Source organism: Octodon degus, unplaced genomic scaffold, assembly GCF_000260255.1.
Source record: "Octodon degus isolate 3935 unplaced genomic scaffold, OctDeg1.0 scaffold00031, whole genome shotgun sequence".
NCBI classification, from domain to species: Eukaryota; Metazoa; Chordata; class Mammalia; order Rodentia; family Octodontidae; genus Octodon; species Octodon degus.
In genome coordinates, this window is record NW_004524607.1 from 11,574,679 (window position 1) to 11,587,129 (window position 12,451).

A 12,451-nucleotide genomic window follows, 5' to 3' on the forward strand; every position below is an offset into this window, starting at 1 on the left:
GTGAGGCACCTCCAGCATATTGCCCTCTGTTTTGGCAGCATAGCTGTTGTGATGGGTGCTGCCCAGGCTTAGTGTTAAGAGTAACACGGGCTATGTGAGCCTGCAGCTGGTTTCTGAACACACCTATCCGGTGCTATGCAGTGTGACCCCACCTTTGGCCTGTTTTATGATTGGTGCCTTGAATTCTGGTCCTAGTCTCTTGGGAAACTCAGCCATGGGAAACTCATTTTAGTTGTATTTATTATACACATACCATGTCTCCTCAAATCCTCAAATTGTGGTGTGCTTCAGTCATTTTGCATTGTGAAGAATTGTGAAAATACACTGGATGCCGTGGCTTTGGGTCCAATGTCTGCCCCTAGCAGCGGTGATATGCTTTGCAAGTTCCCTGGGCCCCACGTCCTCATCCATAAACCATGGAGCTAAAGTGAAGAGCTGATCTCTGAGTTGCTTCTAACTGTGAAATTTTGTTTACATATGTCAGGGTCTTGTTCAAACCTTTAAAGTTTCAAGCCTGTCTTTCCCTTCTCAAGTGCAGAGTTTGAGGAGGGTCTATTGCTCACAGAAGTAGCCACCACACTTCTCATCCTGATGGCTTCACCTGAAACCTCAGTTTTGTTTGCTGAGAAAGTGATGACCCCAGCCCTGAAGAGTCCAGCCCAGTCTTGCCCTGCAGAGGGCAGCTGACTGGTGCCTGCCTGTGTATAATTCTCTTATGGGTGAGCAGGTCCAAGGACCAAGGGCAGCCCACTTTTCTAGTTAATAGAGGAAACAGGTTCTAGACGAGGAGGGCTCTTTGTGGTGGTGGGGTCTTTGCTTAAAGTAAGATTGTAGCTGCTTGTAGTGGTGCAGCACTGGGGAGGCTGAGGCAAGAGGATGGTCATGAGTTTGACGCCAGCCTGGACTATACAGAGTGTTAAGGCCAGCCTTAACATAGCTAGATCCTATCTCAAAAAAAAGGTAAAGACCCTTTTCCTGGATTATACTTTCTGCATCTTTTGCTCCAGGCAAAGAGCTCCAGGGAAGGAGCAGACCCCACTCTACCACAGACCAGGAGAGGTACAGGGTCTCTGCCTACCTGGAATTCTTCCACCTAACCAATTCTCCCTCAGTGTGGGCAGGGAGATCACAAGTCCCTTTCAATTCCTCAGTGGCTTTGCATGCAAACTGGTTAAGTCCTGGGGGAACCATGTGACTCACCCGCACCTGCCCAGAGGGACAGATTCAGTAGAATCCTGTAGTCTGGGTGGCTTGTCCTAGCAAGGCCAAGCAGGCAGCAGGCAGCCACCTACAGCACAGACTCCAGGCCTGGTCATATCCCTCTTCACCCGCACTGGCCTTTGTAGTGGTCCCCACATGCGCCTCACTGCACGGCCCTTGTCCTCAGACAGCTGCTCCCATGCGCTGCACTCTGCTTGGTCTGGAGGATCCTGTGTGTCTAACTTGTCTCTTGTCCTCTAAGATGTTTGATTTTCAGTTCTACTGTGTTTCCAAGAGAGAGGAGGGGAAAAAAACAAAACAAAAACAAAACAAAAAAAAAAACCAGAAAGAAGAAGAAAGCACTGAAGCTACTCAGAGAATAAGGAGCTCTACGGCAAAAGCCAAGGGGGCCACAATCTTAGTCCTTGTCTCTGTACATGAGCTGACCATGCAGGTCAAACGTTTTTGAAACTGTTTGAGGGCCACGAGTTTTGCATCAACTAGTTCTTGACTATTATTTAAAGCTAACAATATCATTTTTATTAATCCACCAGAAAGCTTGCCCTGTTTCATTATTTAATATTCTAAAAAGTGAGTTTCATCTTGGATTTCCTTTACAAAGGTTACCTGATTCACTGTAGGAAACTGGACCTATTGCTAATTGTGGCAGATACGTCATGAAATCAACAAGTACTGTTCTTTTATAACAAGCAATCAGCAAAGCATAAAGCAAGAATTTACACTATATGTTAAATTCCTGAATTTAAAACTGGTTAGAAATTGGGAGCCTTCTGGCTTCTGTTCTGTGGTCTTTATCCCACTGACGGTGCCTGTGTGACTGAGGTTCTATGAATCTGAAAAAGAAACTGCTGGAAGATCCCACACATTTTAAGACCATTAAGTTATTTAACGTTAATTACCCAGTTTGTGGATTCTTAAAATGTGTCTTTCTACGGGTGTGTGATATGTATCAGAAAACGAGCATAGGAAGTACTTTAAAATTGGTTATTTCCCTACATAACATGAATTTCAAGGTTTTTACTTATTTCTCTATAGTTTGTCTTCATAGAAATTACGTCAAACTAATAAAGCAATAGCCATTCAGTTCTACATGTGTTCCTGTGGTTGCTTAAATATGATAGAGCTGGCCCTGGTTGCCCACACATGAGGTGGCACATGGCAGGATGACCCCAGCTGCTCCACCTCTGTCCCCATGGTCTCGCCTAGCCCCACCTGCCCCAACCCCAGGGGTGCTCTTCAACATTACAGAATTCCCTTGGTTCTTGCACCTTGCCAGGCTGAGCTGAACAGTCCCTCTCACAACTTGTTTTCGATTACCTACTCAATACAGTGGTGCTCCTGTGCTCCAGTGCTACCCCTGTGCTTGTGCTGATGTGTCTGCTATGGCCATGCTGGGCCAGCATGGTCCACCTTCTAGGCCTGCAGGCCCATACAGGTGGCCATGGGAGCCTGAGGCAGTGGCAGCTGTTTACCAGGTACTTGGTATTGACCTGGTACCATGTGACACACTCTTGGGACTCAGCTTTTTTAGGTGTATGAATACCTGAAATACCTGTTGCTCAGGAAGTCTGACTCCAAAGGGGGCTCCTTGCCTGTCCACCTGCTCCCCTTCAAGGGCATCCTGATCTTGGGTCTAAGGTCTCTGCACTGTTTCAACCCTATGACTCCACTTGGTCAAAAAAGAAACATAAAGGGTATGGTGGTACATACCTGTAGTCCCAGCTCTAGGGAAGCTCAGGCAGGATGATCACTTAAGCTCAAAGTTAGTGACCAGCCTGGGAAAAATAGTGACATCCCATCTTTAAACCCCAGGAACTCAGTCCTGATGGTGCCAGTGAGGTAAGCCAGGAAGGGGACCCTTGGGCCACTGGGTGCAGAAGGCCAGTGTCTGACAGCCACATAGGGACTGGATCACTGGGGAGGGCAGGACCTCTGTCTGGAAGGGACCCAGCTTTATGCCAAACCCCACCTGGCCTTTCTTCACTGTTCATGTCCCTGAGAAGCAAGGCTCATGTCCTGTCTGCCTGACACCATCCTCCACTACTGTTCAGGCTCTGTGGTTCCTTAGCTGGGTCAAATTCATCCATCCCCTCTGCTGGGATGGGCATCTGGCTCTTTCCAACCTCAGACTTTGTGGATAACTGGTGTTGCCACAGGTGCCCTTAGTATAGTAGCCTCTCTGCCATGGCAGGAGATACTTCCTCTGGGGCCAGGACATTCTGGAATGAAGCCAATGGCCTCTTGTTGGAGCAGTGGTGATATGGGTAGCAGGCACCTGTTAGAACTCATGGACCTGGACACGAGATCTGTGCACTTGGCTGTTTGTAGATGAGATCTGGGTGCTGCATGAGGAGGGCCAGGGAGGTCCTCAACCTCAGGGCCACTTGCACAGACAAGCAGCACCAGCGGACCAGATGCTATGAAGAGTAAAGCCCTGCAGCTGCCGTCACTTCATGCCAAGCAGAAGTGTGTGATTCAGAAGCTACACAACAGGCTTTTCAGAGCTCCATCCAGTGGCCGAAGGTGCTCAAGAGCCAAGAGAATAGCACGCTTCAAGTTACTCTCTCAGAGGACCAATAGAGCACCCACCCAGAAGCCCATCATTGTGACATGAATTCCCTGGGCACAAAAAAGGATTTACATGAAGAAAGGCCTCTGATTTTTTCTTTTTCCTTCCCTTCCTTTTCTTTTTTCTGGTACTGAAGACAGAAGCCAGCATCATTCTACTACTGAACTATATACCCTGATGTTCCCCCATCCTCATATTGGGGATTAAACCTAAAGCCTTTTTTAATTTTTTGAGACAGGGTCTCCCTAACTAACTAGCTTGCCCAAACTGGGTTTGAACTTGGGATCCTTCTGCCTCAGCTTCTTGAATCAACTGTATTACTGGCATATGCCACAATGTCCAGTCTGATTTTTAAGTAATTTTCATGGAAGTATTTTTGGCAGAAAGCTTTAAAGCACCAAGCTGGGCTCAAACACCTCACAGTTCCACCAGCCTTCCTCCTCCATAGGGTCCAGAATATGGAACACCATCACTGGGCATTCCCTCTCCGTGAGGCAGCTGGGCCAAACAGAAATCAGGCTGCACGAGCGAAGGGAGAGGAGCTTAGCTCTCTAGTTGCCCTCATGCCTACTTGTCCTGGGGCAGGGGTTCCCAGAGTCTTTCAGATCCTGGGCCTCTCACAGGCCCTGATGGCCAGGCTTTGGTAAGGGACACCGTGAACCAGGGCCCGTGAGGAGAATGAAGCAGTGTCTTAATCCCCAGACTTTTGCCCAGCAGAAGCAAAGCCTCATTTGTCCCAGGATGAGGGCTCAGCCAGTCTCTGTACAGAGGCTGATGTATGGGCAACAAGGGCTATGGGACACCCATGAGACAGGATCTTGCCTCTCAAGCAAAGTATCTTCTCAGGATACTATTTGTCACACTCGTCATGGCCTTGGCCACTGCAGCAGAAACAAGGGACACAGACAAGGCATTGCCACACAACACTTCCATGTAGTGCACTTGCTACTCTGGTGCCTTGAGTCCCTGCTGTATACATGACCTTGTAAATTGGGACCATGAGAGTCTGAAGCAGCAGGATCACAAGTTCAAGTCTCAATGAGCCAGCATAGTAAGATCCTGCCTCAAAGTAAAAATAGAGTGGTAGAGAACCCCTGGGTTCCATCTCCAGTGCCACAAAAACAAGCTGGGGGCAGGAGAATGCTTTTTCCTCACAGGCTCCTAATTGTGAAGGAGGGGCCTGCATTGTGTCTCCATGGAACCAGGCAGTTACACTTCACCTCTATTGTGAGGACAGCTGGAATCACGTCATGTCTGGTGTGTTACAATGCCATGTGGGAAGCGTTATTTCTGTGGTCCTCAGCCACCTGTGTTTAGTAGACTCAACCCAGGGCACTTAGTGGGTGGGCTAGGGTGGCCCTTAGACCCAGCTACATGATGGCAGCCCATGAGATGAGGTGGGGCCAGGCCCACGACAGGCAAGTCATAAGCCACTAAGACCCTGTATGGTGTGGGAGTGGGGCCAGAGGAGCCTGTACCACTGCACATGGTGAGGGAGATAAGATGAGATGGAGGGCTGAGTAGTACTAGGTTGGATCAGTGTCCAAAATACAGCTAGGAAGGAGGCAAAAAGTGGATGTAGATATATAGGAGACAGCCAAGGAGGGCGCAGGAACAAGGATGCTGGGTGGAAGAGCAATGGACACAGAACCCAAGGGTTCTAGGCACAACCTGACATGCTGGGCTGGCCACACCGGCCTGCCAATTCTTGGACCACATTCCAGACTCCCCATCTGCAGGGCTCCCAGACCCCTCCCTGGTTCCTGTTTTCCACACAAGCCCACCTCCGGAAGACCTTGCTAACCACTGCTCTCCATGTGAGGCTGTGAGCTGAGCATGATTATGAAGATGTTACCTGTCTACAAAGTCACTGGGTTCACCATACCAGTGAGGCCAGCAGGCCCAATCATTCTTGTAGAGGTTTTTTAATGACAAATTTAATTTTACTAACTGTTATAGGACTGATCAAGCAGTCTCCTGGGTTAGTCCTGTTGTTCTCTGTCTAGCAAAGAGCAAGTCCATTATTGACATAAAGTTCTCACATAAAATCTGCCACCAGATGAGCATAAGAATCTTTGACCTTTTTCATACGAATTCCAAAGTAAACTAAGTATCATCACTGATAGCCATATCCAAAGGCATTTTTGAGCAGTACCTACCCCTCATATCCCTCTACTCTTCCATCCCTAGGATGGGCTACCATAAGTTGCCAGTGTGCCGAGCCTGTGCCATGGACATACAGAGCCCATCCCACAAACTTTGGACACATACAGCCTATGCCATAGACATATATGGCCTATATTGCACACATGCTGAACCCCCTTGTACAGGCTCATAGGGCGGGAGTCAGGGACCATTCTGAAGGTGAGGCCGAATGCATGTCTATGGACCTATTGAAGGCCAATAGAAGGTCACAGCATGCAGCCACATGAAGAGATGTCAGGTCAAGTGTGAGAAATGTCAGTGGTGGCACTGTTATGATACTTGGTGCCGAGGGGCTCTCTGTAGGGCTTCAAGCTGAGTCTGCATCTTACTGGTGCTCACAGTGGTGCACAACCGTAATCCTAGCTCTGCAGAGGGCTGCAGCAGGAGGAATGCAACTCTGAGGCCAGCTGGGGAAACTCTGAGGCTGAAGCGAGTTCACAGTTGTGGGAAGTTTCTTTCTAAAAACCCAAGTTTCTTTGTACTACAGGTTGATTCCATTAAGTAAAAGAAAAATGATTCTTTTTCTAGCCTTTGGCTCTGAAAATGACAGAAGACTCTCAGATTCCTCATTAAAGAAAAGTCAATAGTGGCTCTATTTGGCAAAGGTGGAGCTGGACGAGGTTTGTGGAGGGTCAAAAAATGTGTGGGGTGTTGAGAGAGCTATCAGATAAGTTACTACTGCTAGGTTTTCACTACAAGGCAAAAGCATGGGAAGGGACTGATCTAGCAGAATACAATTCACATTTTTACAGAAGACAAGTCTGGAGTGTGTGTGTTTGTACAGGCTATGGAACCTGGGCTTGTTTGGTGACTGTGGCAGGCAGTGTGGGCGCCCAGATATCCACTCTTGTATGCTGAGGGCAGAACGAGGAGAGTGGGCTGAATTTTCACAGGCAACAGGGTCCCTGTGACAAGGACAAGCCTCTGCACAAGGCAGCTTTGTGTTCAAGGACTGTTACAGTGTGACTTTCAATGTGCCAACACGTACACTGCAACCCAGAGAGATGACCACATGCAGAATCAAACCTCCACAAAGATGCCCCCAAAGCCATCCTCAGTACCCTCCCTGGGCTTGTTAGCTGACCTGAGACCTCACCATGGGGTGGAAGCTGGCCTTGCCCAGGGCACAGTTTGCTCCTTCAGATGTGGCCCACATGTGAGGAAGCCTCTGAAACTCTCAGAGGAAGAAGATGAGCTATTCACTGTCTGCTTCCCAATCCCTCTGCTGGTTCTCACCTGCTTAATTCTGGCTGACCAGGTATCCTCAGGATTCCCTACTAGGGCTCTCCAACCCAGAGACCCAGTGCAGGCAGGGGTCCATCAGGGCCTGCTGGGAGCAACTGGCCAGTAGGCAGAGACTCATGGTAGCAGAGCAGAGGAGCCAGGCAGCAGTGATCAGGGCCAGGAAGAGCACCGAGGTGCCATGAAGGGCTGGGTTCCAGGAGGAGTCCACAAACAGCCCTGCAAGATGCCCAGGACTGTTGCAAGACTGTTCCTCACTTTCCCTGAGAACTGTGAGGCCTGAAGCCCTAGCCCTGGTCCTGTGTGTCCTTGGCCAGGTCACTGATGGATGTCACCGGAACAGGGAAGGCTGGACAAGACACCTCCTCAGCTGCTGTGCACAACTCCCAGGAACAACACTGGGCAAAGGATGCAATGACTATTAGGGACTGAGGCACCAGAAGGCCATCAAATGCTCTATACCACCTCTGGAGCAGAAACAGTGTCCTGCCCCTCCACTCACCAGTTATAGCTGTGCCCTCCCTCAGTCACCCCACATGGCTGGCTCACCTTCTAACTGCTTTAAACTGCTGCAAGTTCCAGCTTGTGGGGACCCTCCTTCAAACCACCTACACTCCGGAGGTCCTCAGAGGCCCACACAGACAACCCAAGATTTTCGACCTCAGTGCTTCTGGTGGCCTTTAGTGACACATGTCCATACCAATGGGGTAATGTTGGTTCTAGCCCATAGGGCAGTACCTCCCTGGACTGTGCTAACATGTGCTGCCTGACCAGTTCCCATGCAGTCCTCAGCTTTGGGGAGGAACTGAGCACAGCAGTGGGGCAGCTGAGGCAAAGGATCCCTAGCAGGGCACCAAGGTCACCTTTAGACAGATCTCGGTGCCCTCCTATCAGATGACTCTTTTCTGTGCTCTAACTGGTCAGGATATGAGAGAGCCTTTCTGGGGAACGTTGCTTGGAAAACAGACCTTGAATACACACAAAGGTAACCCATCTGCTCCTCAGACATATGGCTGTTGAGATCAGCATGCAAAGATTTCTTTTTTTAATGTATTTCGTATGGGGTCTCACTATGCAGCTCAGACTCAAAGTGATCCTGTTTTCAGCCTCCCCAGTACTAGGATTACAGGCGTGCGCCACCACACCTGGGGCAGGGTCAGCACAGCATGTGCTGGGGATCGATTCCTGGTCTCTGCATCTGCCTCAGCAGGTGTTTAATCCGCTGAACTATCTTGCTGGCCTCACTCAAAGGTGTCTTGAGGCTGAGGAAGCTTGAGGAGCCCCAGTGCTTCGGCCACTTGCATAGGAAGACCCTGTCCTCCCACTTCCTACATGAGTCAGGATGCCAGCTGATCCTCAGACACTCCATGATACATAAGGAGCAGGAGTAGCTCCATGTCTCCCAGAGACGTGCACATGTACATGTGTGTACATATGAGTGCACAAATGTTTACATACATTTATGTGTAAAAGAAGATAAACATGCTTTCTTTGGAGGACTCAAGAAAAGAAAAATGGAATGTAATTTATCCTTATCTTTCAAGGTTATAGTCCCTAATACTTATGACAGAATCAAACAATTCTCCCAACTGCATGGCCTCAGGACCTCTGGGAGCAATGGGCAGCAGGGGGCTGGGATTAGAAACAAGACAGAGGGGAATACACAGCCAGGTTCCCATGCTGTCCACCCAGACTGCAGGAGCTGGGGCAGAGGCTGGAGGCCTCTGCTAGTCCCACATGCCACCTGGATGTTACTCCAAAGCCCTCTCTGAGGCCTCACCTCCATAGTGATTAGTCACAGCACTATGATAACTACCCAGATACACTGACAATAAAATGCAGGAAGAGGCTTGGAAAGTTCTCAATAAACTAGTGTGCTGAGTAGAACTTGCACCCCGCCCCACTCCAGCACCAGGAAGCAGTTCTGGGTATGGGGGCCAGGCTTCTGGGAATTACCCCAAGGGGCTATTTACAGAGATAGCCAAGAGCTGCTGTGAAGAACATGACATTCTCAAGGCAATGCTCCTGGGGGAATCCAGGCTGACTTTGGCAGCCCTTCCCAACATTTGCTCCTGCTACAGTTGAAGGTATAAGTTTGGGATGGAATGCAGAATAATGAGGCACCTTGAAGACACTGCCTCAAGCTCACTTCAAGCCCATAATGCTATTTTAAGGGTGATGCCCCAGAGAGGAAAGCACGTGCTAACTTAAGAACCTGTATCATAATTAAGCAGCTTTTTCATAGCCCCTGGTGACTGGACATAATCCCTTGGTGCTTGGATTACTAAGCAATAGAGTATCAGCTGCATGGGGCAAAATATCACAAAAGCTCCCATGAGAGAGTCAGACACAGGGCTCCATATGCACAGCTCCATATGCTGGTCTGCAGAAGTAGGAAGCAGACAGACTAGTGCTAGGACTGGAGGGACGGGCTGACCAGCAGGGATCAGAGAGCGAGGGAGCCACTACTCAAGCAAAGGAGGTGAGGACTTGACCTTCACAGTGCATGCTAGGGAGAGAACATCTCACCACATGAAGATTCTTCAACATGGACATTAAAACAATGTATGTGCTATGGTTTACAGACAGATGTCTTCCCTAGAGTTTCCTGTGCTCATTGGTGAGGCTCTTGGGAGGGGACTGGATTGCGGGGCTAACATCTGGCTTGCTTTTAGGAGGTGGGGTCTGGTCAGAAGACAGAAGTCAAGGGGGACATGACTCAGAAGGCTTTATTTCTCCCTGGCTTCTCCCTCACTCTGCTTCCTGTCTGCCATGAGGTGAGCAGCTTCTCCTCTGCCATGCCCCTGTGCTCTGCTGTCTTGTCTTGGTGCCAGTGGGCCATGGACTGAGATCTCTACAAACTATGAGGCAAAATAAACCTCTTCTCCTCTAATCTGTATATATCAGTATTGTGTCTTAGTGATGAGAAAGTAACTAAGATGCAGCTTCTTGGCCAAACTACTGAGATGTACACCTTTATCACACAGCTAGCTATCTGCTGACGAGGAACAAACCACCTCAGCCCCTTGTACCTTGGTTGCCTCCACTGTACAGTGAGACCACAGCTGTGCCCTGCTCATGTGGAGGCTTCGGTCTGAGTGGGTCATTAGACAGGAAGTGCTCTGGGCAGCATCCTGCACACACTCAGCCAGAGAACCACTGGTAGCACATGATGTGTTGCTGGGACCCCAGCTCAACCTGGACTCCCTGCTGGCCCACTGTCTTGTACATCCCTTCTGCCCTCTTTCTCTGTCCTTTGTCACCTTGGTGTGTGTGTGTGTGGGGGGGTTAGGGTGAGGATGGAAGGGGAGTAAAAGAGGCCAAAGCCAAAAACAAAAGCTTGAGGTACATGGGATTCAGGAGAGGGTGGGCAGCAAAAATGGAATTGTGGATGATTCCTGGAGAGATCTCCTACAGGTTTTGTTATTTTGTCTCTTCAATCAAACAGAAAAAATGAACTAGGCATGGTGGTACACACTTGTAATCTAGCATCCTGGGAGGGTGAGACAGGAAGATCACAAATATCAACCCATCCTTGGCATCTTAGTGATTTAGTGAGAACTTATCTCAAAATAAAATTCAGATAAAGAAAAGGCTGAAGCAAATACTTTGGGTTCAATCACCAGTAATGTTGTAGGTAGCCAAATTAGATAGAAATATCATAAGCAGTTAGACAGGGCCAGGCCCTCGAAGGAGATAATACAGAAGACAAGATACCTTGCAATTGTGAGGGAGACTGATGCTCCTGCTGTGGGCCAGACCTAAAGACCAAAGATCGAACAAATGTTTACCTCCCTAAAGATTAGCATCCGGGATTGATCATCACCCTCAGGAAGCCTGGAAGAATCACTAATCCAACTACTACCAGCTAGCTACTGGACAAAGTCCTGCTCTACATTCATGTCCACTTGCTACATGACTCACTTCCCCATTTGGTCCTAGACTTAATCAATTTTACCTGAGCAATGGTGCTTGTAATCTCATTGGTTGACCATAGTTTTCTCTTACCCCACATCCACCTAAGCAAGTTCCCATGTTTTCCACCTTAGATCCACATGGTTTTACACTATAAAAGTCTCTGGAAGAGACAGCTTCCCAGGGACCACCTGCTCGGGGACCCCCCTTCTGTCCCTACCTCAGACAGGAGCTTTCTTTGCCCCAATAAATATATTCTGCTCTGTTATGGTTTGTGTCTAGTTGTCCCCCCAAAGCCTCCTGCAGTCATGGGGTGAGGTCTTCTAGAGTTTGTGTTAACTCATGATCCCCTGGGATTATGTGTGATCCAAGGCTGGGATTATGGGTTTTAGTACTGCTGGGATTACCCATAGGTGTGAATACTTCCCCTACCCTGGGGCAGGCAATTTGCATTACAATGTAAGGTAGGAAGAGAAGCTAGCTGCTTGAGCTGCTGCTACCCCTCCCTTGCACTCTTGCTCTTTGCCGCTGCCATGAAAGGTTGCTTTCTGCTCTGTGCTGCTCTGCCTTGGACCCAGATGAGTATGGACTGAAACCTCCAGTAACTGTGAGCTAAATAAACCTTTCCATCCTTCATTTTGAGTGTCAGGTATTTGTCCCAGCAACGAGAGAAAAGTAACTAAGACATGCTCATAACCTCTGTTTGTTCCTAAATTTCATTCTTCACTTTTAGAGAACACAAACTCGTCCAGGTTAGGTCGGGAGATAATATTCCCCCTGTATCATTTGGAGGTCACCCACCCAAGATCAGTTTTTCTCCCTATATCATTCGGAGGTTCCACTGAGATCACTGGATGGAAGTATGAGTTTGCTTTTCTTTCATAAATTCTGGATTGGGAATTGCTTAGGAGACAAATTTTTATGCTTCAAATGCTGATGTCTTTGCCTATTGTTCATAATTGTTCATGTTTTGCCTTATATAATTCTGTTAAAATTGCTTACAATTGCTTATGCTTTGTCTCAGATGATTTTGTTAAAATGGTCAAAATGTTAGTAGTAAAATCTAAGTTAAAACATGGACATGTTATAAAGTTATGATATTTCTCGAATAGGACGTTTTATGACTATTTTGTATTTGTGTATGTTGCATTTGAACTAGATGCTATATGTACTGAAATTTCTTGCTTGACTTTAGACAACAGCATTAGAACTGCTTTCATCGTATCCCATAAATTACGATAAGTTGTGCTTGAATTTTCATTGAATTGTAGATATTGTTGAATTTCTTGTTTAATTTCA

General features: G+C 48.1%; 1 protein-coding gene across 1 annotated transcript in view; it reads right to left on the reverse strand.

Annotated features, from left to right (window-relative positions):
- The window catches only part of CUNH7orf50 (chromosome unknown C7orf50 homolog), a 146,431-nt gene that overhangs the window by 54,330 nt on the left and 79,650 nt on the right, over positions 1–12,451 (reverse strand). The gene's annotated exons all lie outside the window — the stretch shown is intronic.